Below are 24,583 nucleotides of genomic sequence, written 5' to 3' on the forward strand. Positions count from 1 at the left end.
AGCAGGAAGGCCTGAGAGCACCCTGCCCTGGGATACCCAAAGGTCCTATGAGTGGAGACTTCTCTTGATGTGTCTGTGGGATGGGGGAAGATGAGAGTTCTTTTGCAGAACTGTTTTATATTTGTCATCTGGATCCTGCCTGAGTGTATGGACTGTTAGGTCAAAGGTAGACTAGAAAAGGCTAACTTTCTGAATGCTGATATGTCTGAATAATAAGAAAAGGACAGAGCTACAGCCATGTCAAAACTTATAAGGCTTGCATCATGGATAGAAGCAATTAGTAGTAAAAACTAGTGCTGACAGGAAAATCGGGTGCTTTCAGGATGAGGTAGTAGGTGGGTAGAAGATATTAGGTTCTGAAATTTGAACTGAATTTTTAGACTTACTAAAAGATGTAGGTACCTACGTAGTACTTGAGAGGCCTATTGTCTGGCTCATTACATTTTAGTCCTAAATGTGACTGCCTCCAGGAAAAGATTAAGGAGCAGTGTGTGTGTAGGCCTCTTACAAAAACCTTTGTCTTGGAATAAAAGCATGGAAGTTTTGTGTACAGCTTGTTATTGGGAAAATGTAATCTGTAGCCTGCATCTCTACTCTCTTAAATGGATATGAGGAGAATTGAGTTGTATTAATGTAGAAAAGGTGCTATTGATATTTTGCTTGGTGTTTTATAACGTTTTTAAGATGTTCTTTGTGAAAGTTCCTATCTTTAATCTGGCTGGATGGAAATTTCTTGGCTAAACAGTTTTGGGAGGAAATGCAAAGGCATCCTGTTTTTTTTCAGCAGTGGGTCAACTTTTAGAAAATTGAAAAAAGTTGATAGAGAAGAAAATCTGTACATAGTGTTTGGAAACACTATTGCCTTTGAAATTGAAGTTAATAGTAGTAAAAAATAATAATGAAAAAAAAATTAAATCCTTTGCTACTGAAATAAAGCATTTTCAAACCTGAAGTGCAAACATTTTGATTGACCTAAACTAAATACTTCTGTCTGAGGATGGAATAGAATAAAGAAATGAAAGGTGTTTCAGTTAAAGAAAGAGTAACTCTTTGGCACAATTCATTTTCACCTTTGTGAAAGCTCAAAAATCTTGGCTGATGTGAATTCAGTTTCTAATTCCTAATCTTTATCAAAATGTAATCAGAGGAAGCACTTGATTTAATCAAATGTGGTGTGAAACTCTAAAACTATCCATTTTGGATGTATCAAAACCTTTCAGTAAATTCTACAACCTTGTCCTGTGGTTAAATATCTCAAAGCATCCTTATAGATAATACTCAGAAACTGAATCTTTGATGGTATCTTTATGCGTTAAAAATGTTAAGGGTTCTGCTGTAATATGAGGTAAGGTTCTTAGCTCACTAAAAGAAATGAAGACAATTAGTTCATCTCTACGCTGTTTTGTAGAATATTTGTTGTTTCTGGGACTTGTTCAGGAATCAGTTAAAAATGGCTAAAAATCAAGTAGACTTGAACTGTAAAGAAATGTTGTATGATAACATCTTCAAAATCTGAAGAACCCCAGTTAGTTTAACTTGTCACATCTCCATGTAAGCTGATAGCCCTATAGGCCATCAGGATGTTTCTCATGGAAAAAGCCATGCTATCCTGTAGGGATGTGCTGAGCAGCTGACTACTTGTTGTTTCCTGCTCATCAATATCTGTATTTATTCATCTTTCCATAGACCTAAATATTTTTGCAGATGTTAATGTATCTAACTCTACGTTGGTATATGTGTGAGAAAATTACTGCTATAATACAGAAGACAAAATTGGGAAACAAAGAATGTAAATTACTGCATTAAAACTATGCAGGACATTAATTGAAGGCTGAAAAAATATGCGTTTGTGACCAATAGTTTTGTTTGATAATTACAACATCCGTTCCCCAGCATCCTTCATAAGAATACGTTATCTTGTAAATATTTAAAAATTCTCTGGGCTATTTTCAGTTGCTTGCTTTTTAATACAATAATTTAATATTATATACAATTTTTATTATTTATTCCTTGTGGTGTTATATAAAGATTTTTTTGGTCCTCTTTTATTCATTTGCATGGTTTATTTAGGCCTTCTACCAATGGTGTGAAATCTTTTCACCTATGCTAATTATTCTTTATTATCCTTTATAGATTTGCTATGTACTGATTCATTTGTCTCCAAGCCTTTCCAGGTTGGTTTTTTTTTTTTAAAGTCTGTCGTCCAGTTTTAAGACTTCACAAAGTAAAGTGTATTCTTCTTTTGATGTGAGTATACGTCAGTTATTAATACTAATGGAAATTAGGTGTATACTGAGACTAGAACAGACTTGACAGAAACTTTTATGAAGTACTAAGAGAAAAAAAGATCTTTTATTTTGACTGAAGAAAGATAAAGATACATATATCTTCCTTCCTTTGTTATATTTCTTTCCCTTCTTACCTCTATAAAGTAACCGTTCCTTCTCTTTGTTTAAATCAAGAAAGTCTGGAAATAGTGACTGTAAGAGAAAAAAGTGAAAAGCATAAATAAACTGAGTTTCATTTCTCTTCTTTTTATAATAATTTATCTCTGTATTTTTCCAATAACTATGTAAGAAATATAATATTTTTATTTTTTGTGTTAGTTTCCACTATGTTCCTTGAAGAACGACAGAAGGGGATAGCAGCATATGCCAGGATTTCTCAGGGTTTTTTTTTTTCGGTTGATTTGGGTTGGGTTTTTTTCATTTTTTATGTGCAAGGATTTCTGGGGTAAATAGCAATAGATTACTTAATAAATATGGAAAATATTAGGTTTTTACTGTTCACCAGTGACCACTTTGGCTCCAAAGATTGCATGTCTCATTTCTCAATAGCAACATTTTTTTTATTTGCTCTTAAGTATCTGGTAATGTGTTTTAGCAAGCTGAGCATGTAGAGGTTGTGTTGTTTTGTTTCCTTTGCTCAAACATGGTCACACTCAGTTTTATTGGTAAATGTACTTAATGCTGTGTTATCTGCTTTATTTTGAGACAAGGAATTTGTGTAGTAAGTTTTTTTTTTACATTTATATATGCAGACGCTATTTTTTGTGTTTAAAATTTTCCAATTTCTGATGGTTAGGGATATGTCCATTTGTTTTATGTCTAAATCTATTTCCCTTAATGAGGTCCTGTGAAATGCTGAGCATGCGCCCTTCAGAAATCAGACCCGTATCTCAAAATATGTGCTCAAAGGAAGACACCTTTGAATGCTATGAGTAACAGCAGAATAAAAAAACACAGTAGCATACTTAGAGAATTCACTTGAAAGCTGAAAACTGAAGAAATCCCCAGACTCACATGTTTTTATGACTTACAGTATTGGTCCTGACTCCAAGGCAGAGTTCTTTCTATCCAATGTTGAGGTGATCTTGTCCTTCTTACCCCAGATTCAGCTGCCTGTATAAGTGCTACTCACCCTCTTAAAGTTAGTGAAAGCAGAGGCTCTGGTCTCAGACATGGGCTAGCAGAGCATTGCTGGTAGACCTGCACATGAGCTTTACCATTTTCATCTGCAAAAAGCATTCTGATGCAGAACTGCATAACAGCCGTTCTGTCCTGGGTGGATGCAAAGCTCTGCACGAGGTTTCAGCACTGAGCAGGAAGTCTCAGATCTTTGGTGCCATTGGTGAAGTTAGGGATATGTGGCTGAGGATCTGATTTTGGTGCCTAATGCACGGCAGAAGACTTTGAAATGTTGACCTTTATAGCTGGCGCAAGAAATTTTCTCCTGTGGCTTACACTCTTTAATGCCAGGCTAACTAATAGCCTGTGATACTCTATGTTATGGGATGTTTCACTGGTTTTCTCCCACTAGAGAAACTGTAGGGATTTTCTGCATCCAAGAGCTCTGACATTTTTATAGCTGTTGTAGAGGGGAAAAAGGATTTTATCACAGGCTGGGCCATGTGTTTGCACAGCTGGTCCTCCACCTAACTGTTGAGATGCTATCACACCTTCAGCTTCTACTTTGGTGGAACTGTATAGTGTGGGGAAACTCTACTGATTTTTTTGCAACCGTGGTAGACCTCTTGCAAGCTGAAGTCAGTGACTGGAGGACTTGCTGGTAACAATATCAACAGTGGATCCTCATGGTAGTGAGGCAAGCAGATCGTGTTGGAGGACCAGTGGGTAACAATGTTGTAATTGAAGTTCGTTTAAAAATATGATACATAATTTGTTTACACTAGCATTGTTTTTAATAAATGCTTAGTGAAGGGGGGGGAATTGGAAGAGCTGCGGTAAATGAAGCTGAGATATTGCAGCTGGATAAATAGGTGTCTCATTTTAGGGCAGATATTGACCATATTAATTATGGTTCACTGATCTTGTTCCTCGATCGTATAATCTGTGCTAATTGACACGAATATATTTCCTGTAACTTAACTCAGAAAGCATTTGTCATGGCCAAGTTCATGGTAACATATATAACAGTCAGTAGGAATAGCAGATTAATGACTTCCACTTTGATAATGCTGTTATTTTGCAGAGATATTTAATAACAGCACTTTGGTTCCTATCAAAAACCAATTTAGCAGATTTATTAGTTTGAAGAAGGATATTAAATAATTTTGTAAAATTGTTCAGTACAAGTCACTCGGGGTCTATGTAGAATTCTCTCCTAGCATTGATAGCAACATGAAGAATCACACATTGTTTTGAACAAGTGTTAAAATTCCCAGAAAATTCTGTGAATCTTTGGGTGAAACAGTAAAAATATCTCGTATCTGTTAATCTTGTTCCCTCACTTAGACTGCTGTAGCAAAGTGTCGAAGGTTATGTAAGAACAGGGAAACTTTCCTTAAAAAACCAGAACTTTCAGTGAACATACTGAAGATCAGAGCTTGACTACTGAATCGGCTCTTCCGTTCAGGTTTGACAGTCTGTGCTTTTTCTTCTTGTTATTTATTGACTCGAGGGGAAAAAAAAAATGAAGAGAAGGCAACATCACCTCCTTTTAGTGCTGTGTTGCTTCACAGGTTGCAAGATCCAGCCTGTTTCTGGACAGTTTGGTTTATTTTCTAGTTGTTCCTATGGTAGCTTTGGAAAGGAAGGGCTTATGATAACCCCTGATGTAAACCTCTGGGGCAAACAGCCAAATTGCAGATATGTTGCTACATTTTGACATACCAAAGGCTTCTAATCACAACAGAACTTTGGTTTTTCTGGTTTATCAGCGCAACTCTGCACAGCCCACCAGTCAGGAGGAAAAACTGGGTTTATTTGTACTCTTGCACTTGTAAAAAGTCCAGTGGACTAGAAACCACACCACTGTATTTCCACTTGCCTGAGATACAGAATTCTAGAAAAGAGCAAAAAGACAAGGGGGGGTTTGTGTGCATAAAATGTGGCAGGTTACAGTCACGTTTTCCTTGTGGGCATCTGGAGCTAAGATGAGCTAGGAGCATCCGAAAATCTCATTTTCCCTTGTCTCAGATGATATCAAGAGCCTTCTAAAAGGATTACAAGGACTTTGGTCTGTCTTCTGTGCTGAGTCCTGACCATGTGGCATTGCTGCAGGGCACGAAGGATAAAGGAAGCTGCTGCGCCTGGGCAGAGCGTGTGCTCTGGCCTGTCTGTCTAGCAGTGCTGCTTTCACTTATCTTAGATAACACTCCATTGGCAGAAAATTTTTGTCAGCTGACTTTTGAGTTAGACAAACTCTTTCTTTCACTATAAAAAGCAATTTCAATAATTTATCTAAAAGGAAGCTAAAGTTGTCTTCCAGAGGAAACCCTAAAGTTTTAAGTACCAGTTAAGCAATCCAGATCAAGTATGTAGTAAAATCTTCATCTAGCAAAGGCTATGGCAATTGCATTGAAAATTCCCTGGAGTAACATAAATCCTTTTATTCCCAATAGACTTTAACTTGCCCCATGTAAAAATCAGACTTTCTTCTCTCCATAAAACCTTTAACATGCTTGAGTAAGCATCTGGTAATGAAAGTATCCTGTCACCATAACTACACGTCCTTGTCCAGACCAGAATCCACTTAGTTCTTGTCAGGTGGGGATGAGATAAAGGAGAGGCAATCTTGGAGATCCAATATAGCATGTGAAACATAACCGAGCATCTGTGGAGAACAGGACATGAGTAAGATAAAGCCTAGGAAATTGCCAAACTTAAAGGACACTAGTAAATAAAGTTTGAAATCAGAATAGTATTAATGAATAGTAAATATATGAGAAATAAAAGGAAAGTTAAGAGAAAATTGCCTGATGGACACAGCAGTATCTGAAAACAGCTTTCAAGTGAAATGGTATCAAGACATGCTCTGGAGAGGATATCCATGCAATGCAGACAGGTTATCTAGCTTTAGCCAAAGCAGCCACTGCTTCTGCAGCAGTATCATATATTTGGGATGTCATGGTAAGATTCAGGCCTGTACTTGGCCAGAGGCACAGCCCAAGGTTGGCATCCCATTACTAGATGTAGAGAGATGACTGTGGTGAGATGACTGTGTGTGTTTGTGCATGCACACTCTAATCCTGAATTTATTCTTTATCAGAGCTGCTTCTTGTGTTATCCCTGTTAGCCCTGGGATCTGCAGTCCAGCAGCCTGGGGCAATCCTAGGGGTACAACTCTAGACCCACATCTTCTTGGTGGTATAGTGCAATGTCCCACCAGCCCCCAGCATGCAGCTTCTCCCACCCAGGACTTATGTGATGCATGGGCTTGTGAGGAACAAGGGTGGGAGAAGAGCCCAACATCCATGCTAGGGATTTCTTTTGTGGAAGGCCCGTGTGGTTCAGGCCTTTTTTTCCCACCTCTCAGCTTTTATAAGTTGCAATGAGCAAGAAGGTGGTTGAAGTTCTCACTTAGATCACGTCAGTAAATTGGAAGTATGTTTTGCAGCAACAATCAAAAATCCCAGCTAAACATTTTTGAAAAAAGAAGGGGGGGAAAAATTACATCTCTTGTTTAGTAAGTGCCACTGGTTTTTTTTATTTAGTTAATTAGTTATTTAGTTAATGGTTATTCATTGCTTTAATTTTCCTTTACAATGCTACATCATTTCTAACTTGTGGTTATTTGATTTTTATTCACCTGGCTTCTAGCCAAGGACATCAAGATGTCTCAAGACCCTGACCCTATAAGTATTTCTCTAAATCATTCTGTAAGTGTGGATGATTTCCAGATCTGATGCTAGATTAGTCCTATAGAAATCTTGGAAGTGTTTCACTCTTGCAAGCAGTGGGGAGTAAAATGAGAATTTAATGTCTGTATTATCTTGACCTTATAATTAAAGGTCCAGTTTTTCATTGATGTAAACTAGGTATTTCTACTTACTTCACTACAGATGAGGATCTGGACCTAAGTCTTTAAAAGGTCCTACTGTAAAACTTTCATTAGTGGCTGCTTTCAGGGTTCATTGGTGAATTTGACATTTTTCATCTTTTACCTGTTCTGTGCTAGAGAAAATACTGTTCACATCCAAATCTGTTAAATGATGGTAGTCCTGTCTTTATGTATTGTCTGAGTCCACAGTTGCTGTTCTTTTATGTACAAACCACAACTTTTTAACTTTTAGCAGCTTAAAAATTTCTAGCTATTTTCTAGAAATTAGCTGAAGATTTATTACAGAGAAAATCTAACACTAAATAGACAGGCTGGGCTGCCCCATGAGCTAGGAATGCATTAAAATCCAATATATTTTAAAAGTTCCAAATATTACACACTTATGCTTCTACTTTGCTTCATTTCTTGAGGAATTCAATGTGCACACTAGCCTTAAAGAATATGAAAAGTTAGTATTTCTGCTAGAGGGACTTTTTATTAGGCTTTGCTGTTTTGCTCATCATGCCATTAACATATTAATAGCTGTGTATTTTAAGAACAGTAAAATACATGTCTCTGTATGGCACAAGATAATGTGAGAAATTAAAAACAGTGGATTCTCTGTTTTCCTTCCTAGCTCTAGGTAGCTGTAGCATGTGACCTCATTTTTGGTCCATGGCTATAAAAATACCCCATCCTTTAAACATAGAGGTTACCTTGAATAACCCATCCCTACACAGAGTTATATTGCTAGCTTTCCAAATCACACAAATTACTCTGAAGTGAAAACCGCAATGGAAACAGTCCAAAATCACATTCTTGGCTCAGCTCATCATACCCTACGTTATTTGCCAGTTCCCTTTTCCTTGAGCTTTTGGGGTAGTTTATAAAAATATTTTTGTGTATCACACTGAACACTCAAACCAATGTTATTTTCTTCACATTCATTACTTGCTACCATCAAGATAGTATCAAGAAGGAACAAATTAATATAAATTGAATAGCTCAAGCTTATTTATTATGTTAAACAGATGAGTGGTTTTATTGTATGCACCTTGTAGTAAACATTATAAGTCAATTCCAAGTAAACCTGGAAAATAAATATCGGAATCAAGAGATGGAAAACATCTTTGTGATGTGCCACAAGGTGTCTTGTGGTTGCTCAGAGCTTCAACTAGTTGCTCACAAATTTCTGGGTCATTAAAGTGCCTTTGAGGGGGAGTTTCTTGGAAAGGGATTTCAATGTAAGACAACATATAAACAATCAGAATATCTGCTCTGCATTAGGTATATTTCAGGAGAAGGAATTTCAGGGAAAAGGTAGTCCAAAATTTCTACATACATGTAGCAGTGGTAGGCGGTAATTCTGCAGCATGCATGCTGTAGTTGAGTTGTTCTGTGCAGTGCCCCATTAAAGAAAGTTTGTTGCTCCATGACAGCTTGGGTTTGAGAATCTGGCCTTAACACCTGCTATTTAATAGATGAAGGCCAAGATGGAGAAAAATTACTCTATAACCAGGAGACACAGGGAATATTTTTTAAAAATGCTTGAATATCAAGGAGAAACTTTCTGGTATGTTCAAATGAGAGGGACAAGTAGGATCCATACTGCTTAAGACATTTAGAAGAAGCTAAGGATTAGATTATGATATCCTTCTGTAGCTGCCATGTCCAGTAAGTCCTCAAACAAATCTGTTAAAAGACAGTTGGATTAGGAAAAGTGGATGTTATTCTGTAAAGGTAAGTGTATCATAATCTCACTATTAAATGGTAAATCCTCTGAAGGATTTTTCCTAGGGTACTTTGGAACAGATATGTTATTACTATTGTTAACCGTAACCGACTATAGAAGGGCTGAATTATAAAGACAACTACTCCCCCCTGTAGAGGCAGACAATATAATTCCAGATCCTGAAAAATGAAGCAGTTACGTGTTTAATCCCAGTGTTTGATTTCCTCTTTATTCATGGGAAGGACAGATTAATTGGTGATTTCAACATTCGGTGTATCAGCTTGCAATGCAGTCTGTTCTGAGACTACTTCTGCTTCAGACTAATGACCCATGCAGAAGCTTCTTGAATGAACCGAAACTACACTTGCAAATGCTGCCTTGGATTCTGAACATCTCGGCTGTACTGCAAACTTTTGGTATCAACCACTCATGGATGTTTGTACTGCCATAAACATTTGGATGATGGCTGTTTTTCACATTGTTTTAGTCTCATGTGAATATAGTTATTCATTCATTTGTAAAAATTATTTTCTATTAAATAGCTAATTAAAAGATTTCATATATTTAGTCTGGAAGCAAAAAAAATTAAATATATCTATAGGCATGAGTGACCAGTTACACAGCATAAATAAGGAGTGGAAGAGAGTCCAAGTGAATATTTCACAAATTCTTTGGGTAAAGTTTGTTCATCTACAGCCCTTTACCATAGCTGATGAGAGTTTGGGGCTTTGGCTCAGGCACTTCAATTGTCTGTTCTACAATTACAATAACAAACATAACAGTAGTCTGTTTGCAAACATCTGGTAATTGGAAAAAGGGCTGAAGTTGTCAGCAAATGCATTTGTCAGTGCTGATTTGACCAGTTGTACACATTACCTTAAATGACATTTCTTCCCTTCCATGAGAAATTGTAGAGTCTATGTCCAACTAGTTTCCTTGGCGTCTGTCATGTAGTCGGCATAGAATTCTGTGGCGCGTATCCATTGCATGTTAAATACCCTCCAGCACTTGCTGTTTATTATCCAGTACAAATAGGCTGTTTTCCAATTACTTTATCAAAAAACAGTTCTGATAGCACAGTAGACATATTTGTGACAAGTAGAGTTAGGCAGCTCTGCCCATCTTAAGGTTTCCCTATTGATAATAGAAGGTGCTAAGTATTCTCTCTTGGTAGGAGAATGATGACACTTTTAGAAGCAAAAGATATCTTCAACCAAGCTATGGTTGGTTTGGGGTTTATTTGTTTGGGTTTTAATTATTTATTTATTTAGGTTAAGAACTATTTATATTAGGCATCCTAGTGCACAGTTCCCTAAGGCAGATCAAGCTTGTGCAGTAGTCACCAAAGCTTACAGAGTTGATTGAAATCCCATGGTTTTTTATACCCTGTGTACAGGTTCAAGTATCTCCTCTGAATTTATCTGCAGTTCCAAAGGTCCAGCTGCCTGAGAACTGTGCTGAATCCTTGGCTACATCAGTGCCCTCCAGCATGATAGCACAGGCGCCTCCTTTGCCTGCGGTTTAAGTGCTGCTGTTTTTGCACTTTCTCAGGTTTCCCTTTTAAGGTAGCAAGAGCCAGCAGCTATCGCATCTGCTGATGGCCATTCTCCTGTTTCCCACACTGTGGAGGGTGTGCATACCTTCCTTTTTTCTTTGAGAAAGTGGATGAAAAACACAAACTGTAGTCACAAGTCACAATTGTAAGCTGAGCTGTGACATTGTCAAGACATGATTCTTAGTCTGGTCTGAGGCTTGTATGTCCTTTCTTCTTTACCTTTTGTGGTCCACAGGCTCTGATAGCAAATGCTTATGGATGATCTGTTAGTTACCTCTTGGGTTTTGTGGTTTGTTTCTTGGGGTTTTTGTTTTTGTTTTTTTTTTTCTCCTTTGCCATCTCCCTCTCTCACCTCCCATGTTGTTTTCTGTTCTTCCCACTTGCTGCATTCATCCCTGAGTCAGGTGCCTCTACAGCCTGGACATCCTGTGGTAAAAATATATGTTGGCATCCTGTTCCTTCTAAAATTGCCTGTTCCTTTATGTGGCCTACAGATAGAAGTGAAAGGAATTACTGGTGGGTATTGTCTCAGCCCTGGCCTGTGTCTCTCATGCTTCTGTTATTTGGGCAGTTATAAAACGAGGAAATGCCATGGTACTGTTGTTGGCATATGAAGAAAAAACAAAGTGTAAAGGTGAATTAATAAAGGCTGTTATGAAACAAAACAAAAAACTGGAATGATACAAAGCCAGTTTTGTGGAAATTATTTTTATTTCCTGTAGCAATGGGATCTGTCGTTTCCTGCCACGAGATGCAGAGAGCAGAAAGCTTGCATTTCTCCAAGTCACATGCAAACTTATTCAAATCCAGATTTGGATTCTTATGGTCAGATGGAAAAAGAATTGGATGGAGAGAAGCTGTGAATCTTGCTACTCTCTTCTGCGCTGCTAGGGTGAAAAGATACATAGCAGGCTCCATGTGAGTGAGATCCTCTTCTGTATTTCATACTTATGCTATTGTCACTTCTTGACTGTAGTAGCTACCATGGTTTCTCGCACGTCATGTGTGGTATAGTTTTCTTTCCATGACTCTTCAGACTGTGGCTGTTCCTGTACAGGTTGGCACAGGATTTTGCCTTTACAGTACACCCATAGCAGGCTGTGTTCCACTGAATAGCCTGAGAGCACTCAAGGAAGTGAATGTCCAACATTAATGCATAGGCAAGAGGTCTTTGACACTATTGTTTTTTCAAGCATCAGTTTTGCAGTCCTCAGGTTAAGCAGCAGTTCACAGAATTAAATGCTGAAGTGCTAAAATATCAGCACTTCATTATGATGCTTAACAATTAGGAAAAAAGCCAGTGTGGTGCATATTTGATTAGTTGTGATGAAGGCACTGTTGATGATACATTAGCTGTGTAGTGGAATGTGTATTCTCTCTCGTGTATTTTTCTTTATCCTAATATTGTGTGTGTCTCTTCTTTCGTGCTCTTTCTCTTGTTGCTTAGTAGACTTCCCTTTGGGCTATTTAAAGATTATGTTTTACATGGGAAACTTTTCAGTATCTTTAGTCAACAACCTGTGATCAAATGGATGGACATTGCACAGCCTGGCTCACCACAAAGAAGCACCTTTAGTGTGTTACTTAAAAGGTAAAACCTAAAGTAAGTAATGGAAAACATGAAGTCAAAATGATCTCATCTGTACATGCCCCATTATCACAAATGGAAGCTGGTTGAATGTTTGCCTGTCACAATTTTTCTACCAGTAATTATCATGTCAAGACTGAAAATATTCTATCCACAGGGAGCTAGTGGATACTGTGCTTTTTAAAATATTTTGTGTGCATGATAAGACTTCATTCTCTGTTAGCTTGCTTATCATTTTAACTATTTCTTTTGAAATAAGAAACAGATGGCAGCATTCACTGTAATAGGTGCAGAAAAACATGCCAGCCAATTAGGGAGGTTTCAACTGACTGAAAACCTGGATCCTTTTCCAATATTTTGGTGATCACCCCCAGGTGTCTAGAGGAAAGTTTTATTTATCATTTGTTTAATAGAATCATAAAATTAGAGATTAAAGGAATCTTAGGTCATTAAATCTGTAGCAATGAACCTGAAAACAAAGAGCTGAAATACAGTTTATGGATGTTTTTCCCCCCTAAGGATCATTATTATCTGCCATAAAATAAGAACCCCCAAAAAGCAAATAGCCTTGTTGATGTGAACCCCATCCCTCACTTGAATGAACCAGTATAAACTGTATCTGTGTATGATCTTAAAATATTTACTAATTCTTCAAACTCTAGTGCATCAAACTCTACCTCATCCAATAAATGCCCTTGCAAATATCGCAGGATTTTAAACAACTCTTTCTTAAAGCCTTAATGTCTTGTCAAGTTCCTGAAGTTGTCATTCCAACAGTTCACTTCTCAACAACGTTTTGGGGATGATACGTCCCCACTCTCTCATTAAGGAAGGTTACTGTCCTCTCATTTCCTACCAAAATCAGGGAGAGTTTAAGATGGTTTAGATACCTCAGAAAAAAGATTCTTCTTTGTTTCACTCTAAGAAACCAAAATTAGAGGTCACTGCTCAAAATGCAGGTCATTACTGATATGCTCCTCATACCTGCATATGCCCTTATCCCTTTTTAGCAGATGGTATTATTTAGACTACAAAAAAGGGCATTTGGCTTCTAGTATGTGATTTTATTCCCCAGTTGTGTAGTGCTTTGATCATTTTTGTGAGATATTCTGCAGTCCTGTCCTCACTGTTCCAGCGTTTCATTTCAGAGGTAGAACTATGCAGGTTTCACTGCTTTAGGATTTTCAGCTCAACTTTTATTTTTTATTTCATTCTACTGCTTTCAGCCACAACCTTTCCTTGCTGTTCTTAAGGTTATGCTCTCTAAATGTCTACTGTGATACCGTTATGTATATTTCTCTACTAACCCTTTGGTATCTCTCTTCTTTAATGACTTTTCAGTTGTACTCAATGAGCTTCTAAGGATGTAACCTAAAGCAAAACTGGTGCTGCTTACTAGGGTAGATTTAGTCTATGAAAGATGAAGTTCTGCTTCAGGCACTAAAGCGATTTTCAGAGTAGCATATCAGCTTTTATCAGGCTTGGTCTGTTCTTCCTAAATTAAGACATTCAGTCTGTTTATGGGTGACTACAGTCACTCGGGGAAGCATTTGGTGGTAGTTAAGGGTAAAATAGTGATTGTTCTTCAAGATTAGAAACAACTGGTAGCTCTGCAGTGGTGATTTGAATTTCTTTTTTAAATTCTTTCAAACCACAAAGCTGTGTGTTGTTCAGTGATTGAATGCATTTGGACTTATGGAACTTTTCATTTAATGCTGTTCTCCATTGGTTTTGGCTGAAGCCCAAGCCTCACATCTTCTAGTTGCAAACTCCATCCTTTGCTGAAGGCTCAGTGTAACATAAGACCATCCCCATTTCCCAGCAGGCACCACATTAAAGATCTGCCTGTTGACCAGCTGCAAAGACAGGTGTTAGTCTCCTTTTCTTTTTTCTTCTCCCTTTACTTGGTCTTGTAACTTCTCTAGCATACTGTCAAGTCCTGAACGAAATGAATGAGTAAACTTCATAAGCTTGGAAAAATCTCTGAACTCAGATGGTGTGGAGCTGGGGATTTTGGTCTGAAGCTGAATGCTCTTAACTGCTTGTTTGCCGCATTTTCATTGGGCCTCCAAGAGACTGAGCCAAACTGGAAATCCAGCTCATAAGGATAACTGCAGAGATCACAAGCACTGAGCATTTATCTTTCCAGGCCACTTAGCACTGACAGCACCATACTGCAGATGCTGCAGATGCCTTCAGGTTTGGATATGGCACACCTGTACTCTGCTTCCCTACCATAAAAGAACTGCATACAAGTGACTATATGTAAAAATATGTGTGAGCTATCAGTACACCTCTCATCTCTATCTATTTCACATGCATGTTACCTGGGAGTTGGATCTAACCCACTGCAGTTATGGGGCTATGTGAACCAGAGACTTTTTCTGTTGTGTTTAGGGATCTGTAAGAAGAATAAGAAAGTAAGGCCTCAGAAGGAAGTGCAGTGAGACCCAGTCCAAAAGTCATTATTGATGAAATGCATCTCTTCTTCCTGCTTCTATCACTATAATATGCTTTCAATATTCTCTTTAATGTCTAATTTAAACCATAGCCTTCTCTACCATGATAATTTTTTCATGTTGCCCATACAATATCATGTACACCTGTGGTGTTTTACAGGTAACATGGAATAATACATTTTAGGAGCAGATTATTTCTCAGGGGAAGGCAACTTCTCTAACAAAAAAAGAAGTGACAACTGGAACTTAAACCAACCCAGAGTTTTAACTTCCTTTCTAGCCAGTGATAACGGCTCAATCTAGTAACAGTCTATCCATCAGTTAACATAATTTTGAGGAAGATTTACCAGTCTATATCAACTTTATGGGCCTGTCTCAACCACTCTACCCATAATGGTATTACAGCCTTTATGTCTCACTCTATCACCTTGAGATTATCATGGGAAAAAGTAATACTGAGGCCCTTGGAAAAATATTTTGTTAATTTTTGCAGGGGTTATCGCAGTGCAGCCTGGCCTTATGTGCTACAACAGCTTACATTACTGTCTATTAGTAATTAATGATGATGGTCAGCACGGGGTGGAGAAGCTATGCAGACATTTTGAAAACCTTTCTCTGACTGATGCTTTTTTTTTTTAATGTATTAACAAGCAAGAGAACTGATATTCTGTAGCTTCAGTTAAATTACAGTTTAGTGAACTATTTAATCTTTCTATTATTAATTTGGTTAACATAATAAACACTTTATACTGGATATTCAGATATTTTGATGTACTAATTTTGAGTGAAATAAATTATGGCAATATTTCTTTAAATAGGATTTATTGCAAAGAAGAAATTATCATTCAAATACTGTGAGGTGGCAGTGACCACACCCATAAAAGTACTTAAGACACAAACATTAGCTGTCTGTAAAACTAACCACATTCCACTTTCAGCTTGGACAATAATTTCGTCCATCAACTAGTAAAACTATCCAATTTACACTAACCTTACTCTGTTTTATCAGAATTTAGGCATCCTTCTGAATACTTCTTAGCAATTTTTATTAAGTTGCAAAAATTAAAGTGAATTGCTAAGTGTAGAAATGCTCTCAGTGCTAGATTTTTATTCCTTTTTCCTTTGTCTGTCCTAGGTAATACCCCAGTGACGCTCACTGGGATTTTCCTAAGGATTGAGTAGATTTGAGGAAGTGAGATCTTATTCAAGCTGTTTAAAGCAAATACCCATGCTCGCAAAACTGTCTCAGGATCTCTCATTTGCTGGACATGAATAGTCATAATGTTGTCTTGGCCCCTTTGCTCTGGTATTTCTGCTGCCCCGGACCAAAATGTCATCCTTGACTTTAGAAAAATATTATACATCATTTACTGCTAAAATTGCATTGAGCTGTAAATTTTAGTCAATGGCAGAACTCCTGCTAGTGTCAATGGAAGAAAGTGCAATAATTGTTGTTGACAGTTTTTTCAGAAATTTTACATTGCTCGCTTTTAAAACAGAATTGCATGTGGAGCCTGTGTTGCTTAAGGCAAAATATATTACTTGGAGATTACTCTTACTGATGTCAATGATCGACAAACATTTTTTGAGTATTTTAGTCAAGATATTGCTGGACAGAACTATTCCTTTAAATCTTTCAAGATTGTTTACCTTTGATAATGTGTAAAATAGTACAGCCTTATAGATCATGTTTACTGGAAGTGGCCTTCACAGGAAAATAGTGACCTTGTAATGAAACCTGATTGTGTTTCCTTCTTTTTCTCTGCTCTCTTCATGTGGTGTAGCTGAATTTCCACAGACAACAGAAACCAAGCTGCAATGAGATATGACGGTAGAACTGTGGTACTCCATGCTTTCAGTTCAATCCTTGCTTTAAACGTAGACCACTGGTCTTCTGTTTCCGTAGCCAACTCTGCTTGGGCAAAGCAGATTAGAAATCATGCTCATGAGAAAGTTTTGCATTCACATTGCCTAGGTAAAATGACAGCATGATGCCTAAGTCAGGGAAGAACCAGATCCTAAATTTCAGTTGTGATATTGTGGGTACTTGGTTGTGATTGTGTTGTGAAGGGAGTGAATGTTCTTAAAATGAATACGTTTGTTCATGTTTCAGAGAACGTTACGGGGTATTACAAATAGCTATATTTAGCTTGCGTGGCAGCTAATAAACTCTTGTATGCTGACAAGGAAAAACTACTGACACTGTTGGAATACAACTCTTTAGTCAAAAGTTCTGCACCCTTACCAGTAGTATCTTGTGGCTTCTTTCAATATCTCAAGCCATTCTGATCACTTTTTCTCATGACAGAGTTTTATATATATATATATGTATGTATACATACACACACATATATATGTGCGCGCACATATATATTGCATGTTACTGTTCAACTGAGTTAGTTTGGTTTAGCAGTGGGTTAAATGCAAGAATAGTTTTTATGCGAGACATGCTGCTCCTTAAAAATCTATTTCACTTGATCTAGAAACATAACAAATATCCAGAGGGGACAATGTATGATAGATAACAGTTGGCTCAAATCACTAATTTGGCTCTAAAGTCACTTTCCAAAGCTTTGATTGGTATTGCTTTTTAGTTAGTTTGTTTCCACCATTCTTAGAGGCTTTATAAAGTTTCAATGCAGGTTCAAATTAATTCCAGGTCTGGGGACATGTGATTAAATCTGATGAATTTAAGAAATACTGTAGTTGCCCCTAAGAACAATAAAGTGCAGGCCTGGTCAGAAAATTTTCAGTCACATATTGTTTAGGATTAACATTTAGATGCTTTAAACTGGGCCTGCTGTGGCTAAGTATTACAAAGGTCTGAACTGTGGTGTTATCAGATGAATATTTCCCTTTGAGTTGAAATAACTTACTCAGAATTCCTACATGTCTGTATTTTTCCAAGTCATATCACAAAGCCCTTTGGAAGATCAAGATGGATGTGCTGACAGCTGTGGAGTTGATTCTTCACAGCTGCTAATTATAGCATGGTTGAGTTCTGCAACAGTGTATCACACAAAATATTTGTCTTATCGGGACAAGCCTGATATGTGGAGAAGAGTAATTATTTTCTCCCCTGCTGATAATGGTCTGCAGATACCAGGGAAAAAGCAAAGGTAGTGAGGATAAGTGTCTTTTAGCATTTTTTAACATTTACCTAAAGACCAGATGCTCTACTGTCACTTTCTTATAGTTGTCTTCTGTTCTGAGGAAATCTTGCTCTTTTTTTCCCCTCAGACACCACGGCTAAGTGGATGGGTATTAACCAACAATTCCTGGTTTCAGAAGGAATTTGTTAAGCTGAAGGACTGCAGAATTTGGCTAAGCATTGGGTTAACCCCATTACAGTGGATTAAGTTAGCTGCATACAAACATTCATGAGCGTACAGTGCTTTATTTTATGTTCCTCTCAAATCAAGGGTTGATTTCTGAGGTTTTGGCCACAGCTAGTGCTTGAGGCTTTTCCACCTCGGATCTCAGGATTTAATATTTTGATTCAGGGGCTGGAAGTTTCTTGGCATTGTTGATGCTGACATTGGGATGAGGGTTCACCCTGTTCCCCAGCAACTGTACTAGCAAGAAGTCAGTCACACCTCCTCTCTGTGCCCATGTGTGGAACCTGGCCCACAGCAGGATTTATAATATCTCCAAGCCCAAACAGCTGTTCATCTTATCCTTAATGTGCAGGAATGTGTTCTTGCATACCAAGATTTAATTTTGATTCTCATTTATGTTGATATGCTATTGATTTCAGTGATGTTTCACCCAATATTCCTTTGCCTGTTGCATGGAGAATCAGACTCTGATAGGCGTGAAAAAGGTCCTAACGTGTAGGTCCTGACATCTTCACTAAAGAACAGATAGTGAGAGAGTGTGAAACTTTTGAAACATATTCTAATGATGTCTTCACCCTTCTTCCCCTCAGTGGGAAGTCCTTGAAGAGTGTACTCAGCTGTAGAATAAGCCAATGCAGCCTTGAGTGGGCTGGCAGAGATCTGTGTAAACAGATTTTCCAGAAAGGAAGAAAGTTGTTCCATAGCTTGTGACTATAAAATTTCAAGTGTGTATGGCCATGCTCTCTATTAATACAACATGAACCTCCTACCCTGCTGTGTTGAGAATTGCTAGCAATGCTAAACCTAAGGCTCACTTTTCAGCTACTGCCTTCTTTCAGGCCTCTGATAGCATGAGAACATATGCATGATCAAGAAGCACTGAGGCTGGTAGATTCACATGTTCCCTGTAGGGGCATCCTATACTGGGCCTACAGCAATCTTGAGGTCTGCACTAAAACGGACACCTTTTTGTTATGGATGCAAAGGTATTTACAGGTAAATCAGAACAGCCTTGTCTCTGAAAGACACAAGGATGTTTCCTTGTGAGTGAAACCCATAGAAGAGGAATAAAATAAGTGATCTTCTCCAAAGTACCATCACAGAATGCATTAGCCAGCAAAGGCAGCGCTGTCAGAAATAGTGACAGAAAATAGATATCTTATGAGGAAGCAAAATGTGTTTAACTTCTCTCAACTTTCAGCTTTGTCGGAAATGCAAGACTCATTAAACATCAGATGTGAGCTGAAGCTACAATAGAATCTGTTTGCATTTCTGGATTTGGATTTCGAACAAAAAATTCCAGAGATTTTGTGTCTACAGGTTTCTATCATCTTGTTGTAAATGTGTGACACCTGCGTGTAAACACAAGATCAGAAATTGAACTAAAAAATGCATTTAGGTAACGCAGCTTCGCAAGATCTCATGCATCATCCAAGTTATAATATTTATTTCTGCATGGTATTAAGTAGCAGCAAAGGCAATGTAATACATGTTGGATAACCCTCTTTCATAGCAGGCTAAGTCAAATGGAATTAAACTTGCAGTGGGCCTGTGAATTCATCCAGACAGTTACCCCCCTGGTAGAATGTGATACTGTTTCATGGAGGCTTTGGTTTATAAAGATATAGCTGTAGAAATAACACTTACACTTTCTGGTTAAAAGGGCTCAATTCTGCAAGTGATCTTCTGTTAGGACTTTTCCAGAGAGCTCATTGACATTGCTTGTAGACTTATTCTACATAAACAACTGATGTTACTCCAAATCAACCCTGTACTGCATAAAAGCTGTGCATTGAGCTGGTACCTGTTTCTCTTGAAAACATTTGTAATTTCATTTTTGGACTGTGAGGAACTCTGTTGATTGATCAAAAACCCACCAGCTTCTCAAAAATCCAGTTCTCACCACAGTACAATGACTATAATCCCAGCATCAGATTTATCATGTTTTTCTTTGACCAGATACATCAGTAGTTTAGAGGGTTGTGCACTAATAAATTGCTTTAGGTTAATGTGAGGTACCCTCAAGTCATTGGAGGTTTCATTGTGGAAAATACTTTGCAAAGCTGCATATCCTAAATGGCTGCACTCCAGAGTCTGGAATTCAAATCTCGTTTATCGTAAATGACTGGCAACCAGAAAATGTATAAGTGGGGTTTTTTTCGAAAAACATACCTAATAAAATATAGGAGGAAGATGGCTGATTTTTCAATTCCCATATAATACACATGGACTTATTAAAGAAATTAACCATACATAAAGGAAAAAAGTTTCAGATAGTAATTAGGATAATATATATTATGTTTGAAAGTGATACTGTGAGATTTGATGTGTCCTCAAGTAGTGGGTATAGAGATTTTCTTGTTGCTTCTGTGTCATTTGGCCATCTCAGTTCAGGTGAGATTGCAGAACTCAGTGCTGGTCTTGTTCTGCCTCGAGTTACAGACGCCTAATGGCAAGAGAGGAAGAGTTAGATGGATGGAGAGAGCTTTTCAAAATCCCACATACAGAACCCTGACGCAAGCAATATGGATGTGAGGGGCTCTAAGCTAGGAGCCCAATGTCAAGATGATAAAACTATGCCTGTTATCTGTGGTCCTCCCTATACTACCCTGCCACCTAGGAATCAAGCAAGTGTCTAAAAAAGAAATTTTGGGTATAAATATGGGCTCTTGTTTTCAAAACTCTGTATTGATTTACATAAAATCTCATGTTTGAGTGGACTACTACTCTTCATATTGCTGTGAGTAATAGGCTTCATTTAGTTCTACGTGCTTTCAGTATGCAAGTATAAAACACAATAGCTTCCATCCTAATTTTGATAACTGAGTTACAATGATGATACTTTGCATTAAAAGGAGTTATTTTTTTATTGATTTGAGGGAGTTACTTATTCATCTGCTTCATCCCATAGCAGTCATCACCTCCTCCATTCATGTGAAGGAGTTCCTTCTAGTTTCCTTCACAGAAAGTTTCCATTCTGAGGAGAAAGAAGGCAAGCAAAATAGAGCAGAGTACAAATAATGTCCCTAAATATTAGTGAAGGATTTTAAATAGGTCTTGCCTGAGACTGTGGACTAATTAGGCTCCTGATGGGCCACATAAGTTCCCATTGCCACATCCGTTAGACTAAGAAACTTGGGTCCTATTTTTGGCTTTGCCATTGACTGGCTGGTGTAACCCTCGGCCAGACATTTAATTCCTTTGTGGGTTTGTTTTCCCTATTACACATAGCCTGTCTTGTCTGTTTAGTTTGTAAGCATGCCTGGACAAGGATTGTCCCTTGTGGTGTTTGTATAATGCCAAGCTAGCAGGGCTTCAGTCTTGGCTGGAGCTTTGAGGTGCTACCTGGGTATAAAATTATTATCATGTTAGTACAGCTATCAGTTATCCCAGTTTATGTTGCACTGACAGTTTTGTTGACTCTTAGTAGTGCAGATGAAATCAGAGTGGGTCCCCATGTCTTCCTGCAGCGGGCATTGTTGAGCTATAGAAATAAAAATAATCATAACAAAGAATGTGTTGGAGCCTTCAGTGCAATCCTGGCACCATTTGGGTTGTTGTAACAACTCTTTCTTTCTTTGGGCTGAATCAGTTTTGGGATAGAGATTGTAATGCTTTGAATGGAAGCCCCAGTCTCTGCAAGACATCGAGTGAACTGTAGCAGGTTACATCACTTGGGTTAAACACCTCTTTTCACAACCGCTACGCTTGCTGGCACACTCAGCAGAGATGTCACGGCCTGTATGTGCTTAGAGACTCAATTACTCAGTGTCTTACCCAGTGCCCCTCTGAGCAGGAGAGGAGTCCCACTTCCTTTTGAGGGGAATGTAAAGGGGGTAGAGATGAACTGGATATCTGTAGCTGATCTAGCAGTCTGATAAGATTTTTTTAGTTAAAAAACACTCCCATTTCTGAATACAAATAAAGTCAGGGGAATATTTGTAGAAAGACAATAATTCTAACATGCTTAATTGTGTTCTAAATAACTTTTTCAATATGCCTCTCAACTATTCAAATGTTGCCGTACACAGGATTGCTTTTACAGGCCCCGTGAAATCAGCCCTGCTGGGAGTTGCTTGTATGAACTGCTGCTATCCAGGGTGGCAACAGAGCACGAGATGATCTTTTTGGGCTGTGATCAGGAGGCGTTTTTCTATGTCCTGAGCCATGGACAGGCAGATCTATTCACCCACACTGTATATTAAGCTGCATCTTTGAGGGCTTTTAGAAAGGGGATGGGAATAAAACTAAACCAATAAAAGGAAAAAACCACTACCTTAGCTCAGGGAACGCTAGCAGTGCTCAGTAATAAAAGATTGTAGGGAGTGACTTTAGAGATTGAAGCAATGTCCATGACACACTTTTCAACACAGTGAATGGTAAGCTATGCTGGGTGTAGAAGCAGCAACTTCACAATGCTCCTGCAATAGGAATAGGACTGGAGGGAACAGTGTAGCACGTAACAAAACCTATCTGATTTTAGAAGATTTAATTCCCCTGAAGAAAAGCTAAGCTTTGTTCTTGAAGAGTCAAGTGAAATCCTGCTTGTAGCAAAAATTCTGTTCTCCTTTTGCCTACCTTCTGCTTTCTTAGGTTAATCAGCACTGCTATTATTACAAGACCCTCTCAGGAGCCGTGCAAACATGTAGTACTATTTCACCCATGCAGGAGAATGTGCGGTCCCACTAGCCAAGGAAGAGGTGTTAGTGGCTTGTTCTTGGATACTGGCAGAGCTGGGACTTGAATTCAGGTTTCTTGCATACAAGCTCAGTGTGTGAATCCCGGCATCACTACAGAGTCCACCTTAGTTGTCTCCTTGCAGAGAAAAGTGATCTCTGGGTCTTCCAAAAATGGCTTTTTGTAATAGTAAGAACCATCGTAAAGTGTGAGAAGCACAGCACTCTAAATGCTCAAGATAAGTTACTGAAACAAGAGTAGAGAAAACAAACAAACAGCAGGTTCAAAAGATGCCTCCATGCCCAACTCCAAAGGGTGCAATATTCTCTGCGCAGGACTTGTTCTGACTTGGACAACTTTGGTGAGAACACATATGCCTCTAATGTGTGTACACAGGTCCTCGTTCTTATAACGTTGTTGAGCAAAAGCTGCTTTGTATGGCCTGTTCTGTGAACTGTACCATATATTACATGTCCTTTACATGCTCCATATAGCTCCATATTTTCCTATCAATATGAAAAACCTGATTGTCCTTACTGCAGTTGTGGGTTGTTTAAATGGGCCACCTCTACAAAAAGGCTGGGGAAATAGCAGACACCAAATGTTGTGAGGAGTTGAGAAGGGTGAGTGCAGTTGTACCTGATCAGCTTGGAAAAGGAGGAGCAAGTATGATGCTTTGCAGTTTGCTCCTGCTAGAAATAATTTGTTATCTGAATGGGGAGAATGTACCACATATGTGTACAGCAGATCAGGGAGGAGGAGTCTTCACGGTAACACTAAATACTGACCATACTCGTGTCAGTAGGGATTTTGACTTTGAAAGTTGCAGATGAAAGGTATTATCTTGTTGTTCTCCCTGGCTGGTGCAGCCCTGCACTGGCTCCCACTTAGGGCAGTGTCCTAAAAGACACAAAGCTTTGTTGTCTCCTAGTAGTCAGGAAAAAGAAAAATAATTCCATGTCTCCCTCCTCTTAGCGGAGTGAGTTTAAGCGTATGACTGACAAGGCAGCAAAATCTCTTTTTCTCCATTCTGTTGATTCTCATACGAACCCTGGGAAGGGCTCGACGAAAGCAAACGCTGAAGTGTATGCCCTGGGTGGCAGGGGCAGGAGGGCTGGGCGCTGGAACATGCTGCAAATTAATAGCCAGGACTGACTCTTCACTGTGTGTTCCTACTGGCCACAAGTACTACAGCATCCTCTTAATGACTGTCCATGAGCTGAGGAAAGTATACTATCCTGTCTGCTAGGAGCACATTCACACTTGTGCTGTTGAATAATTTGTCTTTAATTGCTCTTTTCCATATTGTTGTAATTTTATTTTTAAGTAAGTCTCATTTTTCCTTCAGTATTACCATCAAAGATTTCACCTCAGGTCTTAATTTCTCATTTGCTATTGCTGTGTCATCCCACAAAATTAAATGCAGATTCATGATTGCTGTGCCTTCTTGAGCAGCTCAGATCCTATGTATTAAATGAATTATCATGATCAGTTTGGCACGTTTCAGAAAACAGTTGCCATACGCTGTTGATAAGAGCAGTTGTAATCTGGGGAGTCAGGGATGTTATCTGAACAACAGATTCTTCTGGGCACCTCTTGGGAATATGTAAAATCAGGAAGTCTTAGAAAATGCTAATTCTTTCATACTGTTACAAATGGCAGCTTTTATGAAGTGTGAGGCAACTCCTGTGACCGAAACATGTATTTATACTCGAAGTTCTCCCACAGTGACATGGAGAATTAAATCTCTTCTGGGTTATATTGATTTAAACCGAATGAATTTAGGTAAAGGATATAGACTTTGAGTTGTTCCATAAAGGTTTGAAACACTTTGAAGCACCCGATGAAATCCAGCACCTAGCCATAACACTTTCCCATTAACTCACCAGTGTGTAACTGCCGAGGACCAGAGTCTACAATTACCTGTTTGCTTATGACGTTCTCTGTTTTGAC

This window comes from Egretta garzetta, unplaced genomic scaffold (genome assembly GCF_000687185.1).
Source record: "Egretta garzetta isolate BGI_Z169 unplaced genomic scaffold, ASM68718v1 scaffold161, whole genome shotgun sequence".
NCBI lineage: Eukaryota > Metazoa > Chordata > Aves > Pelecaniformes > Ardeidae > Egretta > Egretta garzetta.